The sequence below is a fragment of the Helianthus annuus genome, chromosome 1 (genome assembly GCF_002127325.2).
Source record: "Helianthus annuus cultivar XRQ/B chromosome 1, HanXRQr2.0-SUNRISE, whole genome shotgun sequence".
Taxonomy (NCBI): domain Eukaryota; kingdom Viridiplantae; phylum Streptophyta; class Magnoliopsida; order Asterales; family Asteraceae; genus Helianthus; species Helianthus annuus.
The window spans coordinates 133,369,258-133,385,277 of record NC_035433.2 but is presented as its reverse complement, the minus strand read 5'-3'; the positions used below and the strand labels follow the sequence as shown (position 1 = coordinate 133,385,277).

Below are 16,020 nucleotides of genomic sequence, written 5' to 3'. Positions count from 1 at the left end.
GGTTATACGCAAGGCCAAGTACAAGTGATTCCAAATGTTGGTGGGGTTCAACAACAACTCATACCTCAACATATTAGGCCAAGGCCACAAGGGCCGCAAATGCAACGTCCGGTTCCTTTGCAACAAGTTCGACCACAACAGGTGCAACCGCAAATTCAAAGGCCAATTCAACAACCAATCGTACCACAAGGGCCCATGCAAAGGCCAATGGGTCAAGTTCGTCCAAGAGGTCGATTTGGTGTGCCAAGGAGGCATCTTAGGGAAAATGCAAGGGGAATTGAAGCACATTTTAGACCGGTGATAACGCACAATCCTTCACCGGTGGTTATTCCTCATAACAACCAAGGGAGAACTTTTGAAGTAAGAACCAATTCGTTACAAAGTTTGCCGAAATATAAGGGGCTAGCAACGGAGGAGCCTTATTTCCATTTGGAAGCCTATGACTCAATTTGCAATACTCTTGGGAGTCAAGGTTTTTCGGCCGATGATATCAAGTTGGTACTATTTCAATTTTCTTTGGAGGACAAGGCAAAGAAGTGGTTCTACACTTTGCCTTCAGCATCTATTTATACTTGGGCGGAGATGCAACAAACATTCTTAGACGAATTCTATACCGCCCAAAAGACCAATGATGCGAGAAAAGGATTGAGGAGCTTTCAACAACAACAAGGCGAAATGTTCCATGAAGCATTCGAGCGTTTGAACATGATGATTAAAAATTGTCCACACCATGGGATTGAGCTTTGGGAGTTAATGAACGCTTTTCATGAAGGGTTGTGTGCCGAAGATGCACGAGATTTGATGTCCATCACAAATGGAACTTTTGGCACAAATTATGAGCATGAGGATTGGGAATTTTTGGAACAAATGGCGATCACCTCAAAGAGAAAGGCTCAAGCTTCAAGGAGAGCACGACCGGCCGTTACTCGAACACAAGTGCACGCAGTTGATGATGGTAATATACAAACTTCTAATCAAATTTATGACGTTTGTGCATTGTGTAATGAAATAGGTCATGCGGCGGAAAATTGCCAAGGAATGGTTGAAGGGCAATTTGAAGAAGTTCATGCCATTCAAGGTCAAGGAGGGGGTGGTAGAAATTACAACATGAATTCTAACACTTATCACCCCGGGTTGAGAAATCATCCGAATTTTCGTTATGGGAACCCTTCGAATCAATCAAACCCGAACTTTCAAGGTAGCCAAGGGAATTATGGTTCGCGCCAACCTTACAATAATCAAGGTGGATATAGAGGTGGGAACAACCAAGGATACCAAAGGCAATACCAAGCGGGTCAAGAAAAAGGGGGGTCTTCGGGTGGAAATGAAATGATGGAAATGTTGAAGAGTATGCAAGCGGAGATGCAAAAGAGGAACCAAATGGATGACGCACGCATACAAAAGGATGAGGCGCGAGACAAAGCAATCCAAACTTTGACCACTCAAATGGGTCAACTTGCAACCGAAGTGTCCGAATTGAAGAAGGGTAAAGGTCAATTACCAAGCGACACTAAGGTAAATCCATCTCACGGTACGTCAAGAGGTAACAATGTTAATATTCATCATGTGAGTGTTTTGAGAAGTGGGAAAGAGTATAAAACCAATCCTTCACCGGATTTGGTTGAAGGGGTGGTTGAGGATATAACGGGTCAAGAAAGTGAGGAAGAAAACGAACCACCCATTGTTTCTTCTAAAAAACCCAATTTTGAAAAACCCGAAATTATTAAAGAAAAAGAAAAAGTAAATGAGGGTGAGGGGTCTAGTGAAGTACCGTTTCCTTCGGCTTTATTAGACCCGGGTAGAAAAAATTTTATTTCAAAACGGGGTCCTCAAAAAGAGGAAATGTGGGAGGTCTTCAAACAGGTTAAAATTAATCTTCCTTTGCTTGAAGCTATTAAACAGGTACCCGCTTACGCCAAATTTCTAAAGGAATTGTGTACTCAAAAGAGGCAACAAAAAGTGCCTAAATTGGTAGATTTGACGGAGCGGGTAAGTGCGGTATTGAAAGGTGACCTTCCTCCTAAGTTACAAGATCCGGGAACGCCTTTAATAAATATTCAAGTTGGAAATTTTCAAACTACGAGGGCATTATTGGATCTTGGAGCCGGAGTAAGTATCCTACCGGGGGGGTTATATGACCAATACGATTTTGGTCCATTGAAGCGGGTTGAGACAACGGTTGTATTAGCCGACTTGTCTCATAAACTTCCCTGGGGTATCGTACGGGATGTTATAGTTAAAGTTGATGAATTTTATTATCCCGTTGATTTCCTTGTGCTAGATTACTCATCCGCGGACCCAATTCAACAACAAAATGTTATTTTGGGTCGGCCATTTTTGAACACCGCACATGCTATTATTGATTGTCGCTATGGCACAGTTGACATGACATTCGGTAATAGAAAAATGAGGTTGAATGTTTTTACTAACGGTACTAATGTGTATGGTGATGAGTGTTTCTTGGCAGATTTTATAGATGGCTATGACCCGAAGGTATTCGAAGAAGAAATTTTGGGTTCTTGTGTTTGTGATATGTCTTTGCAGGTTCATACATGCGAGTTAGAGGTTGAAGAGAAGGAGCAAGAAGCTCTCGCGGTGAAGGAAGGAAGTCCACCATGGACTTACCAAACGGATACATTACCGGTGGAAATCGATTCGGGCACCAAGCCTTCTTTGGAAAGTCCACCAAGTGTGGAGTTGAAGGAGCTACCAAAGCACCTAAAGTATGCATTTTTGGGGGAAAATGATACCTTACCGGTAATCATTGCTTCCAACTTGGAGGTAGCTCAAGAGGAAGAATTGATGCGGGTGTTGAAGGCTCATAAGGCGGCAATTGGGTGGACGATAGCCGATTTAAAAGGCATTAGTCCATCAATTGTGATGCACAAGATTATTACAAGCGAGGATGCGAAACCGACCCGTGAAACACAAAGAAGGTTAAATCCGAATTTGAGAGAGGTGGTGAAGAAAGAAGTCATCAAGTGGTTGGATGCGGGGATCATTTACCCTATTTCGGATAGTGCATGGGTAAGTCCGACACAGGTAGTGCCTAAAAAATCCGGCATCCAAGTAGTGAAAGATGAACAAGGTGAGCAAATCGCCACCCGCCCGGTAACCGGGTGGCGAGTGTGTATTGATTATCGCAAATTAAACGCGGCTACCTCAAAAGACCATTTCCCGTTACCCTTCATTGACCAAATAATTGAAAAACTTTCCGGTCAAAAATATTATTGCTTTTTGGATGGGTATTCGGGATATAACCAAATTGCTATTCACCCGGACGACCAACACAAAACCACGTTTACATGTCCATATGGTACATTTGCTTTTCGGCGAATGCCATTTGGATTATGTAACGCCCCCGCCACGTTCCAAAGATGTATGATGAGTATATTTTCGGACATGGTCGGGGAGTCTCTTGAAGTGTTTATGGACGATTTTTCCATTTTTGGTCCAAGTTTTGACTCTTGTCTTAATGAATTAGAAAAAGTTTTAAAAAGGTGCGTTGAGACAAACTTGGTACTAAGTTGGGAAAAGAGCCATTTTATGGTTCAAGAGGGTATTGTTTTGGGGCATGTCATTTCGGACCGGGGGATGGAGGTAGACAAAGCAAAGATTCGGGTAATTTCATCTTTACCCCCACCAAAGAATGTAAAGGGGGTGAGATCTTTTTTGGGACATGCGGGGTTCTACCGAAGGTTTATTAAAGGCTTTAGTGTAATCACAAAACCTTTATGTAACTTATTATTAAAAGATGTTCCATTTGATTTTACTGATGAATGTTTGCAAGCGTTTCATGTGTTGAAGGAACAGTTGGTGAAGGCTCCCATTTTGCAACCACCGGATTGGTCAAAGCCGTTCGAGATTATGTGTGATGCTAGTGATACAACTATTGGAGCGGTTTTGGGGCAAAGGGTAGATAAAAAGCCGGTGGTGATATACTATGCAAGCAAAACATTGTCCGAGGCGCAACTTAACTACACCACAACCGAGAAAGAATTATTAGCAGTGGTGTATGCCTTGGACAAGTTTCGATCTTATATTTGGGGAAGCAAGGTGATAGTGTATTCGGATCATAGCGCGGTCCGATATTTGATGGAAAAGAAGGATGCAAAGCCCCGGTTGATTCGTTGGGTGCTTTTACTACAAGAATTCGATCTTGAGATTCGGGACAAAAAGGGATGTGAAAATGTTGTTGCGGATCATTTGTCCCGAATCCCGTTGGAAGGTGTTGATGACCCAAGTGAAATCAATGAACGGTTTCCCGATGAGCACTTGTTAGCCGTCTCTACTTATGTTGCACCTTGGTATGCCCATTACGTTAATTATTTGGCTAAGGGTGCAATGCCAAATCATTGGACTAGGAAGAGACGACAACAATTTCTTAGTCAAGTGAAGCAATACATATGGGACGAACCCGACTTGTTCAAAATCGGGGCCGATCAAGTGATACGAAGATGTGTTCCCGAAACGGAAGTTCTAGAGATTTTGATTCATGCTCATTCATCGGCGTGTGGTGGGCATTTTAGTGGGAACAAGACGGGTTATCGGGTGTTATCTAGTGGGTTTTATTGGCCTACGATTTTCAAGGATTCTTGTGAGTATGCCCGGAATTGCATCAATTGTCAAAGAATGGGAAGTATTTCGAAACGTGATGAAATGCCGTTAAACCCGATTTTGGTAGTAGAAGTATTTGATGTTTGGGGAATTGACTTTATGGGTCCTTTCCCAAACTCAAATGGGTTTTTATACATTTTGGTGGCGGTCGATTACGTGTCGAAATGGATTGAAGCTATTGCCACAAGGACCAATGATCACTCCGTTGTATGTAAGTTTGTGCAATCTAATATTTTTGCTCGTTTTGGTGTGCCTAGGGTGATAATAAGTGATGGCGGGTCGCATTTCAAGAATTTCAATTTTGGGAAGTTACTCAAGAGATACAATGTGAACCACCGCGTTGCTACACCATACCACCCGCAAACGAGTGGTCAAGTCGAAGTTTCTAACCGGCAAATTAAAGAGATTTTAATGAAGACGGTGAGAACGGATCGGAAGGATTGGTCAAGCAAGCTTGACGATGCGTTGTGGGCCTACCGAACGGCTTACAAAACTCCACTTGATACCACTCCTTATCGGATGGTTTATGGGAAAGGATGTCACTTGCCTATGGAGTTGGCACACCGGGCGTATTGGGCAATTAAAACGGTAAACGCAAACTACGATGAAGCGGGTCGGGCGAGAAAGCTTCAATTGAATGAAATAGAGGAAATAAGAGATCAAGCCTACGAGTGTGCATCCGCATACAAAGACAAACTTAAAAAAGTTCATGATGCGAAGATCAAGAAAAAGAACTTTGAAGTGGGTCAGAAGGTGTGGCTGTATAATTCAAGGTTGAAATTGTTTGCGGGGAAACTAAAAAGCAAGTGGATGGGTCCTTACGTTGTCCGAAGAGTGGGAAGGTTCGGAGATGTTGATATTCAAGACGAACGAACAAACAAGCAACAAACGGTTAACGGGCATCGCCTCAAACCGTACTTGGAAGGGAATGATATCAACAACCTTGAGCTAGATAAAGTGGGCTACATTTTACGCCCAGTGGATGATGAAGAAACGTGAAAGAGGCCCAGGTTTGGTATTTGTAAATATTTAGTGTAGTTTACTGCGTTTTGAATAAGTCTCGTTTAAACCGGTGTTTGAAACAAGTGTGGGGAAATTTTCATGAATTTCCCGAACATAGTGTTGAGGACAACACGGGTTTTTAACGGGGGGTAGGGTAAAATTTATGTTTTTCTTAAAAATTATGAAAACTTATAAAAAAAATATATATATATATATATAATTAAAACAAGTTTTTCCAGCCCCCCTGAGCCCAGTACTCGCCGTAAGCTACGGTGGGGGGGCCGTAGCTTACGGTGGCTATCAATCTTTTAGAACCTTACGGCGATAGGCTCCTGTCTTACGACAACCATAAATTCCCAGATATCACCGTACGCTACGGCGTGGTGCCGTAGCTTACGGCGCCGAGCGGAGTTGGGGGCTGGTGCCGTGTCGCTGTTTGTATGTAAAAAAAAAAAAATATTATAAAATCCGAAAATTTATTAATAATAATAATAAAACAATTATCTAACCATCCCCAACCACACACTTCTCCCATTAATCCCCAACCACACCTTTCTTCTTCTTCTTCTCTTCTAACCTCTAAGAACTCTAAGAACCCTAACCTTCACACTTTCATAACTTTCTCAAAACAAGTCCGATTTCGATGATTCTTGGGTCCATTTTGGGTGGAATTTCACAAGGAATTCAGATTTAGTATTGAATCTTGAAGATTCCTTAGTTTTCTGGGTCGAATTTCAAACCCTAGGTGCCGAAAATTTGGGTCTTTTTGTTGGTTTTTGTGTGAACTTCAAGCTTTAGTGATTCTCATCTTCTACAACACCAAGGTATGGCGTCTAGGAAAGGAAAGGGAATTGCAAGTTCTTCCCAAGGGGATGCGGCACAACAGAAAAGGAGGAAATTGGCTCGGATTGGTGACCCGGATTCGGAGGAGGATGCACCGCCAAGGGGGCCAAAACCGGATTGGACATCCGGTTCATTATTAGACCAACCCGCGGAATGGAGAGAGGATCTTTTTCACGAACAAATGAACAAGTTAAAACAACGGGGAGAAGCGTTTATTTGTGAAAAAGAAATCCGGGAGGCGGATTTTGCCCCGTTTGGGATCATCGCCAAGTTTAACGCGTTGGGTTGGGGAGCGGCCACAAAATGCTATGATGGTGAGACGAAGAAAATGTATGACGCGCAGATTCAAGAGTGGGTGGCATCACTCGAATGTCCCCCATTCAAGGCTCCGAACAAGATGCGGTTAGTTGGGAAGTGTAATGGTGTAAAAGTGGAAATGTCATATGATTCTTTGCGCCGGGTGGCAAAGTTTGATGATGGGCCGGCCAATGAATATATCTACCCGAGTCTTAGGGATCTTTATCATGAGCCCGCGAAACATGAACAATGGCAAGCCATGCTTGATTACCTCTTCCTTCCGGGCACAACACATGGGAAGTTATATAGAAGAAATTTAAGGATGGAAGCGAAGTTGTTATTGACGTTGTGCATGTACAATGTCATGCCAAGGCGGGGTGACAAGATGGAGGTGCGGTTTCAAGAAGTACCAGTTTTGTATATGTTGATGAATGGGTCACCCAAGGTTCCTTTCCGATTTTTGGTACTAAACAACATTTGGTTGAGCAAGAATAGCGGGGAAAGGAAGATTATACCCCATTGCCGGTTGATTACGGCATTACTCAAGAAGTATGGGGCAATCAAAGGAGATGAAAGAGGTTCTTACAAGAGGTTTAGACCATTCGACCTTAAGAATCTTGGGTCGGATTGGACGTACACCGAATCGGATAGGTTTCATAAGTTGAAAACGGATGGTAGAAGGTGGAGAGCGTTAAAAGTAGACGCGAGACCGTTACGACCGGGGGAGGAAGAGGAGCCCGAGTCAACGGATGATGAAGTGAGCGGGGATGATGATTACCGCGAAGACACATTCACGGTAGATGCTCAAGTAAGAGGTGTTGGTCAAGCGGGGGTTCAAGGAGCCGGTGTACAATCTGGCTATGTGGGGAGTGCATTTGACTATGCACAACAAGCTTATGACCCGTATTGGGCCCATTCGGGGGATATGGGTCAAATCATTCAACAAAGGCGGCCACCCACATTCGGTGAATGGAGTGAACCAAACCAAGTGTTATTTGATCAACAAACTTTTTTGGGTGCTAGTGCGGAGAGGGCTATCAAAAGAAGCTATGATAGAAATGAGCAATGGAACCGTGCTAATAGATATGCCCATGAAGAAGAGGTGAATAACCGTTACTTGGATGATCGGCAAAGGCGCATGCACGATCAATGGCATGCGGGGCAACCGGTTGTGGGAGATCCACCCGTTGTGGACTACACCACACTTCCACCATATGATGGTAGTGTGTCATACCCCACCCCACCATTGCACCACTCTCAATGGGTGGATCCGCATGCTATGAGTTACCAACAAGCAAATCCAAGTAGTGATCAAGGAAGCAGTAGTGGCGGTGGAGCATTTGGTTTTGGTGAATGGACGGATGTGATGACATCCATCTTTGGGCCTCCACAGCCGAAGTATTACTAGCCAGGTCGTAATTCGCTCCTTTGTACATTTTTGTATATATGTTTATGTGTTTATGTTTATGTTGCGGTTGGGAGGTTGGGTGGTGTTTGTGTTAATATGTTTGTGGGTTGTGAGCGTTGGTGGTGTCTATAAAAAAAAATGGGTTTGAGAATATAAGCAATTGGGGATGTTCTTGTTGAAAGCGATCTTTCCCTCAAAACCATACATTGGGACAATGTATCCCAAGTGTGGGGATGGGGGAAATTTTTGAGAAATTCAAAAATTTTGCAAATCCAAGCGAAAGTGTAAAAATTTGAAAACTTGATATTGTTCCATTTGACACACCGACACCCATTTCAAATCTTTTCTTGGTGAGAATTGAGCCACGCATGATTGTTAGTGATATTTCCTTGTTTGAGTGGCGTTGTGTGTTGTGAGTTAATAGAACTTGTGTGTGAATACTTGTTAAATCCTAGAGTCAACATGCTTTTGAAGATGATAGGGGACTTCTAGGATGCCTCGTCTAGATGAGTGCGAGTGTGGGATTTGGGGGGTTGGACCTCATTAATTATATATATGAGCATGGTTGCGAGAGGGGCGGGGGTTTGGACATTTAGTTGCCCATTTTGTGCTTAAAGCCTATCATTTGTTACCCCCTAGTTAGTTACCCAAAAATTTACCCGATTTGACCCGGTCTTATAGTATTAGTGGTTGTTTAGTAATTTGTGATTTAGTTGTGAAAAAAAAAAAAAAAAGGGTGATGTTTAGCTGTTTGTATATAGTAGTTAAGTTTGATAGTTGTTCGTTTCATGGTGTAATAAAAGACCGGGTTAAATCCTTCGCTACTACATATATATTCCTTTTCCTACCCTTGCACCTAGCCCCATTACAACCCGTAAGTTTCTTTGATTCAAAAGCATGCTAGACATTGGTTAGGAGGCAACTTGATTTTCATACAAGCTTATTGTCGCACACACACATATACGCATTGAGTGGTTTAGCATAATTTGCTAATTTTTCTTGTCACCGAGAGTTTGTGAGGGGTGTGTCTTGTGGTTTGATAAAAAGCTAGTAAAAGGATGGCACTTTGGTTTGGTTTGCATGATTGGTCACTTATGGTTAAAAACAGTTTTTGAAGTGGTTGCTTGGGACAAGCAACGGGTAAGTGTGGGGATGTGACGGGTGGTCCGTAGGACAACCCTTAAAAGGCTTAAACTTAACGCACATTCTACATTTTATCCGGTTATTCGCGTGAATTAGGTAATCACAAGTTAATGGTGGTGCAGGTGTTAAAGTGTACAAGATGCAGCTTTTAGAGGGCTTGAAGGGTGCTAGAGGCTGGTGTGATCGAAATGTGTGGGAACCAAAGGGAAACAAAGGAAACGAGAGCAAAAAGTCATTCAAGGCCGTAACCTACGGCCTCTGCCGTAGGCTACGGCACCCAAAGAAGTGCCAAATTGTCCGCCGTAAGACAGGAGCAGAGCGCCGTAAAGGTTCACTGCTCACCGTAAGCTACGGCCTCCTGCCGTACCTTACGGTGCTGATGGAAGGAGTATTGTTCGCTGGGTGGCGTAAGCTACGGCAGGCGCCGTAGCTTACGGCGCCGATTGTTCCAAATTGGTAACTCCTGCATTAATTGGCCGTTTTATGGAGCTTTAAGGGTCCTCATCATGGGTCTTCGGTTACACCTGAATGGAACACGACTTGGGAGCATAAATTAGAGGCTTGAAGGCTTGGGAACACATCTTTTGCATAATCTTTTCACTAGAATCATTTGGGGAACAATCTTGGCACTAAATTCTGGTCTTGTCTTTGTTGGTGGAATTTGTGAACATTGTTATTTCTATTTTGTCATGATGTGTGTTAAAGCCATGAGTGGCTAGGTACTTTAATGACTATCTTGTGGTGAAGGTTTGTTTAGACTTTTGTGTTCTTATTTGCATTTCTAGAATATCAATCTCTTTTCATTTAAATTGATTGTTATGGTGTGTAATCGATTGTTAGTAACAGGTTGATTCTTATTTTAAACTAATTAGAAACCATACGTTCTTGGTGCCGTTGGCAATCGGGATATCATGGGTATAGTTAGGTTTGGGTAAGGGTTGATTGATCATCGGGTGATAACCTCACGTTCTCGGAATCTGAGTACTTCGTCCCCTTTTATCACTGCAATTGTTTATGCATGAACTATGTCTATGTAGTTCTTTCTAGTTAAATGATTAACACAAAAGTTGAAGCAAACCGGATACACAAGATAGTCGTTTATTTCTCAATTGTTTACAACTTCAAGTTCCATTTCGCAAATTAGTTAATTAATCTTAGTTTTTAAAACCAATCAAATCAAAACAACTCGTGAATTTTATTTTTCTTGCAATTAGTTTAATTTTAGTTAACTTAGATAACTTTCAAATAACACATTTTCCACAAACTCCCTGTGTTCGATACCCGCTTACCACTATTTACATAGTTGTTTTTGGGATTAAATTTGCGTGACCACGACATCACGTCAGGGAGGAGGAAGCAGCTCGCTTGCGGGCCGAAGCGGAAGAGTTGGTCAAGGCTGCTCGTGCGGGTGCGGAGCAGCTTGAGAAGGATAGAGCTGCTTTTGAGAAGCAGAAACAGACCTCGGAGTGGGCTGCCACTGCTTAGCTGAAACAGGTTCGTACTCTTGCCAAACTTCTTTCTGATGAACGCAAGAGTTGGAATGAAAAGTATTCCAATGAGCGCAAGAAGTGGAATGAATCTTGGGCGAGGCAGAATGACAATCTGTTTCGTGCTCGTCAGGAGTTGACGAATGCCAAGGCAGCGAACGTTGCCTTGGGCAAAGAGAAAGCTGCAGCTGAGGCGATTGCAGTTAAAGCGCAGCAGGCAGAGGCCGAGGCCGTAAAGGCGCTTGCAGAGGCCAAGGAAGCGGGGGCGCGTGCTGCGAAGGCCCTTGAGGAGGCCAGAGAGAGGGAGAGCAACTCTTCTAAGGCTCTTGAAGAGGCGAATGCTGAGCGCATTCGTTTGGATAAAGTTGTTGCCAGCCTTCAGGTATGACTTGTTACCTTTGTTTTATATTTCCCTGCTTTTTGAGAATGTTTACTGAGTAAACTGTTTTCTGCTCTTTGACAGGCTGAAGTTCAGGCCCGGGAGGTTGCGGTTACGGACCTTACAGCCCGCGTGACTGCAGCGGAAGAACGGGCCAATGTTGCCGTTGAGGCCAGAGATGCTCTGACCTCTTCGTTTAACCAACTGGAGGCTGACCGTGAATGGATGCGGAGGCATGGTATCGCGCATGTAAGTATGTTGTGATGTCTGTGCCAAAAGTTGACCATATGCTGACTTTATTATCCTTGTGTTGCAGATTGTTCAGGCCATTATGGATGCTCCTGAAACCGCAGCTGGTTTAGACTTGGTCAAGCAGCGTGCTCGTGACGCTGGTTTTAAGGCTGGTTATAGCCGCTGCATTGGTCATATGAATATTATGTCCAAGGGCGGTTATACTGAAGAGCGGTCTGGGTTCCATGGTGTGGATACCGAGTCGCTTCTTGACGCGGCCGTAGCCTCCTTTTACGATACGTCCCTTTCTTGCGTGGAGGAATTGGACGACTGTTTAGAGGTTGCGGACTATGTAGATCGGCTGCGGATGCTCTATGCCGATGCGGAAGAGGAAGATCCCGCTGGTGGTGCTGGAACCAGTGGTACAAAATAGGGTTTAGGTTGGCTAGTGTGCCCCCCTTTTGTCTTCCTCTTGTATATGATAGGAACTTTATGTAAATCCATTAAGCATCGCGTGGGTGCTTAAACTTTTTGAATATAAAGTTTTATGTTCAATTTGTACAAGTGTTTTTAATTCTTGCATGTTTGAAAGTATGTATGCAAATCTCTACCCATTGTGAGTGGGGTCGAGTGTACTCCATACTGTTGCGGTATGAGTACGCGTCAATTCCATTGTTTGCCTTTTTGGGCTCAGGAATTGTGTTAGTGTTAACCAAAACTTGTTTATCCGGCCGGATAAATATGCAAGTCTTTTTGCCTTTTGCTGGCCTATTACAATATTTGTGTGTGGTTACCACTTTGTATGGGTATCGCGAATGAAGATTTTGCCAATCTGTTTTTGGGATACCGCAAAGTGGACACGCATTTGTAATAGTAGTAACAAACAATAATGTATAAAATTGCTTATTTATTTATTTGCCAATGGCCTGCGGCCGATATGTTACATAGAAAATGTAGGAACATGGCTTACATATAACAACGTCGAAGCTGTGGTGCGTTCCATGTTCGTGCGATAGGTTCGCCTTCTAACGTTTGTAATTTGTATGCGCCTTTCCCTAAGACCTCTTTGATGAGGTAGGGTCCTTCCCACTTGGGGGCAAGTTTACCTGGGCGCTCAGCATTAGATGCTTCATTGTCGCGTAGGACGTAGTCTCCTGGATTGAAAGTACAAACGCGGACGCGCGTGTTGTAGTACTTTTCAAGTTTGGATTTATATTTGGCCTCGTTGATGGCAGCGTTTTCGCGCCTTTCTTCCAAGAGGTCCAAATCGATCCTGCGTTACGTGATGTTGTCTAGTTTTTCAATAGCCAACATTCTAGGAGAGGGGAGACCTACTTCCGCGGGGATCACCGCTTCTGAACCGTAGACTAGGCTGAAGGGTGTTTCCCCATTGCTTATTTTTGGGCTTGTACGGTGAGCCCATAAGATACTTGGGAGTTCATCGACCCAGCCACGCCTGGCCGTTCCCAACCGTGCCTTGATGCCTTCGACTATACTTTTATTGATACTCTCGACTTGGCCGTTCCCTTGCGGGTGTGCCACTGATGAGAATATGTGCTCAATATGTAGTTCTTCTAGCCATTTTTGGAATTCGTCGGCAGCAAAGTTGGTGCCGTTATCGGTGACAATGCACATTGGTAAACCGAAACGGTAGATGATGTGTTCTCAAATGAATTTTCTTGTTATCATAGCAGTGGTTGAGGCGAGCGGTTTTGCTTCTACCCATTTTGTGAAGTAATCAACCGCTACTATGATAAATTTGACCGCACCCGGAGCGTCAGCGAAAGGTCCCACAACGTCAATTGCCCATTTCTGAAAGGGCCATGCGGTTGTGACGGGGATTAAGTTGTTCTTTGGCCGCAAAGTTTTTGGAGCATGACGTTGACAGTCGATGCATTTGCACAACTCTTTGACGGCGTCCAGATGCATGCCGGGCCAGTAATACCCGGCATTCATGATTTTGGCCACTACCATGCGTGGTCCAGCATGTATGCCACATATGCCCTCGTGTATCTCTCGGATGAGGTATGTGGCATCCTGGGGGTTGACGCATCGTAGGAGTGGCCCTAGGTATGATTTTCGGTATAAGATACCGTCTCCCATTTGATAGTGGCACGCTTTGTGTTGTAACTTGCGTGCCTCTGATTTGCTTTCGGGAGTCACACCTGATTGCAGATATGCGATAATAGGTGTCATCCATGATGTTGTACCGTATTGAATGACGTTGACTTGGCGCAGGGGTACCGAAGGATTTTGCAGAATTTCGATGCGTATCTTCTTTGCCAAGTGTTGGAAGCTGGTGGATGCGAGTTTTGATAGTGCATCCGCTGACTTGTTTTCACTTCGATTAATATGTCGGATATTGAACGAAGCGAATTTGGATGTGAGTTGCAGGGCTTGCTCGAGGTAGAGGATCATGATGTCCCCTTTTGCGGCATAGTCGCCGCGTATTTGTCCTGCAACCAATAAAGAGTCGACGTGTGCTTCCAGGTGTTGCACGCCGAGTTTGACTGCTAAGCGTAGTCCCGCTAACAGGGCCTCATATTCTGCCTCGTTGTTTGTGCTTTTGAAATCGAGGCGGATTGCATATGTAACCTCTTGGCCGTCAGGGCTGACGAGTCGCAGACCTGCGCCCGCACCTTCCTCGTTGGAGGCACCATCGGTAAATAGTGCCCATTTTTTTGAGGAAGATGGCGTTGGTGCAGGATTTTGTGCTTCTTCGCATTCTTGGATGCGATTCACCGGTACTTCGGCGGCGAAATCAGCTAAGACTTGGCCTTTAATTGCGGGGCGCGGTTTGTAGTGTAGCGTGTGTGCGCCCAACTCGATTGCCCATTTTGCTAATCTCCCAGAGATGTCAGGTTTGGATAGGATCGGGCCGATCCTGTAATTGGTTAGCACTGTGATGACATGATTTGCGAAGTAGCGTCGCAACCGTCTTGAAGCGTGCACTAGGGCTAGCAACAATTTCTCCATTATTGAGTATCTCGTCTCTGGGTCGTTGAGCATCTTGCTGATGTAATAGATGGGTGTTTGAACCCCCTCTCGTTCCACTATCAATACCGCACCCACCGCGTTGTCCGCGGCGGATAGGTATAATATGAGTGGCTCATCCTTGCGTGATGCGGTTAAAGTTGGGAGTTGTATCAAACACTCCTTCATTTCTCGGAAAGCGTTTTCAGCCTCTGCGGTCCACTGGAATTGTTCTTTCTTTAAACAGTTCCGCAGGGTCTTGATGAAAGGATAAGACTTAGCTGCATGGTTGGCTAAGAATCTGTTGAGTGCTGCTAGCTTGCCGGCTAGTCGTTGCATCTCTTTCATCGATGAAGGCGATGGCATGCGCTCAATCGCCTGAACTTTCTCCGGATTTACCTTGAATCCATCTTTAGTCACGATGAACCCAAGGAATTTGCCTTCTTCCATTCCAAACGAGCATTTCCCTGGATTGAGCTTTATGTTAACGCTTCGCAGAGTCTGGAATGTTCTTTCAATGTCTGTGAGCATGGTATCTTCCTCCATGCTCATGACGACTAGGTCGTCCATGTAGATTTCGACACTTTTGCTTATTTGGCCGCGGAAAGTGTCGTTCATCAGCTTTTGATAAGTTGCGCCCGCGTTGCGCAACCCAAACGACATTTTTGTATAACAGTAATTCCCTGTGGGAGTGCGGAATGCCGTTTTGTCCTCATCCTTGACTGCCATTTGTACCTGATGGTACCCTTTGTAGCAATCGAGGAAGCACTTCCATCTGAATGGTGCGAGATTATCGACTTTTTCGTCGATTTCTGGAAGCGCGTAACAATCCTTGGGGCAGGCTTTGTTAAGGTCTTTGTAATCGACGCACATGCGCCAGCCCCCAGACGGTTTTTCTACCATGACTGGGTTGGATAACCAAGTCTGGTATTTAACTTCCCGCAGGATGCCTGCGGAGAGCAGTTCTTCGACCTGCTCTTGCATCGCCTGATTTTTAGCGGACCCAAGGTGGCGTTGGCCTTGGATCACCGGCTTGATACCTAGTAAGGTATTCAAGTGATGTTGCGCTATATCACGTGGGACCCCGGTCATGTCCGCGGGTGTCCACGCGAAGATGTCTTGGTTCCTGAAGAGAAGCTGCTTCAGGTGCGCTTTGGTAGTCGGGGACAAGGCGTGGCCCAACGTAACCTTTTGTTCTGGGTATCTCGCGTTGAGAACCCATTTTTCTGGTTGGTCGTTGGGAGTGGGCCTTGCGACCTTGGTCGGACGTACTTCGTCTGACATCATGACGTCCCTGCGGGCATAGATTATCGCGACCCCTGATTCGGTTGGGAAACCGACCGCAGAGTGGGGGACGGATGTAATCATATTGAAATCACCTTGGGATTCTCTCCCAAGGAGTACGTCATATCTGGAGGTGTGAGGTAAAACCATGAAATTTACCTCTTCTGTTCTTGTGTGCCTTCCGCTGGTAAGGCGCACAGGAAAAGTGATCTGTCCCAGGGGAAAGACAGTTTCCCCTGCGAACCCAGCCAATGGGTAATCTACTGCTTGCAACCGATCTTTGTCCTCCTGGTCGAACTGGTTGAAGCATTGTTCGTAGATTATATCAGAAGTACTGCCCGGGTCGATGAATAGAC

General features: G+C 44.6%; 1 non-coding gene across 1 annotated transcript; it reads right to left on the bottom strand.

Annotated features, from left to right (window-relative positions):
* Positions 1-631: 631 nt before the first annotated feature.
* Positions 632-737, bottom strand: LOC118483042. The gene has a single exon (XR_004869501.1). It is a non-coding gene; the product is annotated as a small nucleolar RNA R71 (small nucleolar RNA).
* Between the last annotated feature and the right edge of the window lie 15,283 nt (positions 738-16,020).